The sequence below is a fragment of the Humulus lupulus genome, chromosome 6 (genome assembly GCF_963169125.1).
Source record: "Humulus lupulus chromosome 6, drHumLupu1.1, whole genome shotgun sequence".
Taxonomy (NCBI): domain Eukaryota; kingdom Viridiplantae; phylum Streptophyta; class Magnoliopsida; order Rosales; family Cannabaceae; genus Humulus; species Humulus lupulus.
In genome coordinates, this window is record NC_084798.1 from 11,476,705 (window position 1) to 11,482,445 (window position 5,741).

At 39.0% G+C, this 5,741-nt stretch overlaps 1 pseudogene; it reads left to right on the top strand.

Annotated features, from left to right (window-relative positions):
* The first annotated feature begins 299 nt into the window (after positions 1–299).
* On the top strand, positions 300–3,412 carry LOC133784699 (pentatricopeptide repeat-containing protein At1g25360-like; annotated as a pseudogene).
* The last annotated feature ends 2,329 nt before the right edge of the window (positions 3,413–5,741 follow it).

Here is a 5,741-nt window from a genome sequence, read left to right on the forward strand (position 1 = left end):
GTAATTAAAAATAAAGTAATGATACCCTTAAACATTATACAGACAAAGTAATATGATAGTTTAGTCTAGTAAATTAAATTTATTAAAGCATAAACTCGATATTTTAAAAAAGTAGTGACATGTAAAGTATTTAGGTGTATATTTTTAGTGCATATAGTTGCTCTTAAAAAAAATTCACTAATGTGGCAAGTAAAATATCTCCCAAAAGGTTAAGCTTGATTTTTCGTTCTCGGTATAATTCGTTTTAACTGTTACTTAGTTAAGTTTTATTTTGATTGTTCTTATGGAACAGATGAACCATGAGTTTCCACAGTTTTGAAGATGAGAGCAGCCATGGAAGTTGGAAAATTTCCAATCTGCACGCAACCCAGTTGCAATTTTGCCGCTTCCAAAACCCCATTTCAGAATCTCTGGCTCGGCACGTCCATGCCCACATGATCGCTTCTGGGTTTCGTTTTCGTGGTCATATTCTCAACCGTTTGATCGACATATACTACAAATCATCAAATTTGACTTATGCTCGCAATCTGTTCGACCAAATTCCTAAACCAGATATCGTTTCGAGAACTACGATGATCTCCGCCTACTCTGCAGCTAGGAGTCTTAAGTTGGCCAGTGAGATATTCTTTGCAACTCCATTGACCATGCGAGACACTATTTTCTACAATGCCATGATCACTTGTTGTTCTCATAACAATGATGGCTTTGCTGCTGTACAAACCTTCCATGACATGAGGCGAGCTGGTGTTTGGCCGGATGATTTTACTTTATCTAGTGTTCTTAGTGCTTTGGGGCTTATAGTTGATGATGAAAAACAGTGTCAACAAATGCACTGTGCAGTTGTGAAGTTTGGATTGTGTTTTGTTACTTCAGTTTTAAATTCATTGATATCTGTTTATGTCAAGTGTGCATCTTCATCACTAGCTTCTTCGTCTTCTTCGGCTTCACTGATGTTTTCGGCTAGGACATTGTTTGATGACATGTTGAAAAAGGATGAGTTGTCATGGACGGCGATAATTACCGGATACGTGAGGTGCAATGACCTTGCTGCAGCTAGGGAATTTCTTGCTGGGATGAGTGAAAAGTTGGGAATTGTATGGAATGCCATAATTTCAGGTTACGTGCACCATGGCCACTTTGAAGAGGCAGTTCAGATTTATAGGAAGATGGTTTCAAAGGGTGTTCGACAGGATGATTTCACATACATGCATTTCATCAGTGCTTGTGCAAACGGTGGATTTTTTCAACTTGGAAGACAGATGCATGGTTATATTTTAAGAACAGAAGCAGAGCTTACACCAGAATTTTCATTGCCAGTGAATAATGCATTGGTTACGTTTTATTATAAATGTGGTAAGATAGATACAGCAAGAAATATATTCAACAAGATGTCTACAAGAGATGTTGTTGCATGGAATGCAATCTTGTCGGGGTATGTAGAGGCAAGGAAAATTGAGGATGGAAAATCCTTTTTCAGTGAGATTCCGGAGAGGAATCTTCTAACATGGACCATAATGATATCTGCTTTAGCACAAAATGGATATGGAGAAGAAGCTATAAAGCTTTTTAACCAGATGAGATCAGAAGGTTTTGAACCCTACGATTATGCATTTGCTGGAGCAGTTATATCATGCGCCATTCCTGGAGCATTAGAGAATGGTAATGATACATGCTCATGTAATCCAATTGGGGAAACTCCATGCTCATGTAATCCAGTTGGGGCATGATACAAGCCTCTCAGCTGGAAACACGCTTATTACCATGTATGCGAGATGTGAAGATTTTGAGGATGCAGAGCTTGCTTTCCTCACAATGCCTTATGTGGATTCAGTCTCTTGGAACGCTCTGATTGCAGCATTGGCACAACACGGTCGTGGTCGCCAAGCACTAGAACTTTTTGAGCAGATGTTAAAAGAAGATATCCAACCAGATAGGATAACTTTTCTCACAATTCTTTCAGCCTGCAGCCATGCTGGTTTGATCGAAGAAGGACGGCACTATTTTGATTCTATGTTGAGGACTTATGGTGTTTCCCCAGGTGAGGATCATTATGCCCGAATGATTGATTTGCTATGTCGAGCTGGAAATTTCTCGGAAGCAAGAAACTTGATTGATTCAATGCCATCCGAGCCAGGTGTAGCGGTCTGGGAATCGCTTCTTTCTGGTTGTCGAACGCATGGGAACATGGATTTAGGAATCGAAGCTGCAGAGCGACTCTTTGCACTGAGGCCACAGCATGATGGAACCTACGTGCTTTTGTCAAACATGTATGCCAATGTTGGCAAGTGGGAAAATATGGCGAAAATTCGGCAACTAATGAGAGGACGGGGAATCAAGAAGGAACCTGGTTGTAGTTGGATTGAAGTTGAGAACAAGGTCCATGTTTTCTTGGTTGATGACACTGCACATCCCAGAGTTACAGCAGTGTACAAGTATTTAGAGAAACTGGGACCCGAAATTAGGAAGTTGGGATATGTCCTGGATACAAAATTTGTGTTACATGATACTGAGTATGAGGAGCATAAAGAGTATGCATTGTCAACTCACAGTGAGAAGCTTGCTGTTGCATTGGACTCTTGAGTTTTCCACAAGGAGCCACCATTAGGGTCTTCAAGAATCTTAGGATCTGTGGAGATTGCCATAACTTTTTCAAGTTCCTGACAAGATTGCCAAGCGGATGGGTGTATGCGTCCGAGCGAGTGGGGCATCTACATCCGAGCAGCCAGCGCACGTCCGAATGGTTGGGCTGTGTGTCCGAAGGTTGCCATTCGAGGAGGAGGGTGTGTCCGAGCATCTTGGATCATATCCGGGTGTCCGATAGTTTGATATTAATGACCGATCGGCCATGTGCATATTTTCCAATAAATCATTTTCGAGAATACCACAAATCTCAAAAGGCATGGACGCAAACACATTTTTCTTACTCATAGGACACTATAACAAGATCAAAAAATGGGGTTTGAAAAGTTCATGAGGTTCTAGGGATTTTATTTTCTCATCAAATACCCATAAACCCAATTATGCAATTTGGGGTGGAAAATCATTTTTTCTTCAAATTTTCATGAATTTGGAGACAAAATTGATTTACCCATAGCCTAAACTACATCAAAACAACCACAAATTGCATCATTCAATAAAGATTCCTACACAAATCCAATAGTGTATTCTAAAAGGGGTTTCAGCACATACAAGTGTTTAACAAGCTTTAAGTTTTAAAAAAAAAAAAAACCTTACAAATGGAGATGAGGAAGAAGAGCTTACCCAAATGTCTTGAATAGGTGTTGATTTCTTGAAGAACCCTTGGATTTGCTTGAAGAAAATTGCAGCCCTTCTTGGAGTTCTTGGAGGATTTCGGCCAAGAGGAGGAGATGCTTTGGAGCTTTCGGCCAAGATACAAATGGGCGGTTTGTGAGCCTTTTGCTTTCTTTTTGCTTATGAATTGTGAGCACCTATGGGTCTATTTAAAAGGAAGAGTGGAAATTTTCACTTACCTTTAGACTCTTGGAATTCTCTTGGCTATTCTCTCCCCCATGATTGGGAGCAGTTAACTGCAATGATAGTGGTCTGGTAAGGCATCATGGTTTGTTTGCAAAGGCGAGAGAATGTGTAAGGTCAGTTTTCTCTTTTTATGCCGTCATCAGTTGAAGAAATTTTTTTATTATGTGAGTATATCATATAATAAACTTGGGGGGAAAATATTATCCCCAAAATTTGAAAACGATGACGTAAAAATAAAAGTGACAAGTGGCAAGAAATGGCTGGGTCAAAGGTTTTAGACTAATCTGGTGATACTACTGGCATGAAAATTATTTATCTGGTTTGGAAGTGATCTGACTGACCTGGTAGAATTTATGTCCGGCCGGTAAAGATTTTTGACTGAATAGTACTGTGCTTGGCCGACCAGTCATCTGTTTTGACTGACTAGTGAAGTGCTTGGCCGACCAGTGAAGTGTGTGGCCGACTAGTCAAGTGCTTTGGCCGACCAGTCTCTCTTCAAGGAGTGAAGTTGCCCGACTAGACGGATCATCATTATGCAGTGAAATTTCAGTAACGACTTCAGCTAGAATTAGTCGTACCCACAGCGAGAATCTCTCAGATTATTCCAAAGAAATCACATATTATTGTATTTTAAACATTATTATTAATTAAATATTATGAGAGCAACTTGAAATATCTCGATTATGAGGGATTTCGATTTGTACGATTCTAAGCCTATAAATAAAGAGCTCATGGCATTATTGAGAGGATTCAGATTCAGATTTTCCTGAGAGAGTATTTTGTATTCTGAGAGAAATATTGTATTCTTTTCATTTACACTTAAGAAACTCACTTGACACAGGTTCATCTGATCTTGAGTGTAGATCCATAAATCACAACTCTAAGTGGATTAGGCTATTACCAACATATTGGGGTTGAACCACTATAAAAATTATCAGTGTCATTTTTTCTATTGAAGGTTTATTGTAGTTTTGACGTTTATTCGTTGTTGGCCAAAATCGTGGTCCACATATATGTTATCTATTTCATCAAAAAATATATATGTTATATATAATTAATAATGAAACCCTTTTATCAAAATAATAAAATAATAATAATATAAAGTTTAACTGGTACAAAATTAAAAAGCCCAGCCTGTTTACTTATACACTAAAAACCATATCTCACATCTCTAATGTCGTCGTTAGCCAAGACCGTTACACTGTGTATTTTAAATAGTGCTTAACTCGCTAAACGAGTCTTTAGACCATAAACGTGCATCTAAATGTGATTAGTGGTCTAGGGTTAAAAATTGCAGTCAAAAGGAATGGATATTTCATTAAAACACTAAATTGTACATAGGATCCCATAATAACGTTTACAAAGTTGTTTATAATTCCAAAATGGTCATTACAACTCAAAAGTTACAATCTGCCGACCTAAGCGGCAAAATAGGGTTAAACCCTAGTTCCTCTGAGAAACCTTGGATGTGGTAGTCAAGCGGCCGCATATGTACACGTCGCCACCTAAGCTTTCCAGCTCATGGCTAGTCCAGCTTTTCTTTTCCTTTACCTGCACCACATAGCACCCGTGAGCCAAGGCCAAGCAAAAAAACGTATACATGCTCATATGCAGTGAATAACACATTTCCATATCATAATAAACCTGCCCAACAGTAATAACCCTACTCATGCTTGTATACCAGACATATCAATGACTATAATGTCATACAGGGCCAAATGCCCTAAATAAATGATTAACTGATTCATGTCAGGGCCCGTTGCCCAAGAACATGAATGATAAATCACAATGGGGCCTTGGCACCCTAGGATCTGAGACTAATAAGTCTCCTTGGGGCCCATTTCCCCATCCTCTGTATAACCAACCTTGGAGCTGGCCCAGCGTACCTTGCGCTTTGGTTTTCTACGACCATTGGGTCGAACAAGTGTGTAATGCGCTCCTGATTAGATTTAATCATATCGACTAGCGCTCAACGCTATTGTCGTCCTTGACTGATAAGTCAATGCTTTTCTCAAGTATATAATGCAAACATGCATTCATCATATAATAAATATCCATATATAGAGCACACAACATGTTTCACCAATAATCACAGGCATAATCATAATCATGCATATTTATAGGGGCCAATGCCCAAATAAAACTATATTCAGCATTCGAGCCAAGCCCTAATCATGTATGTCACATAATGGGTGCAATATTCTTACCTCAGGTTCGAGTGTAAAATAAATTAAGAACGAGCC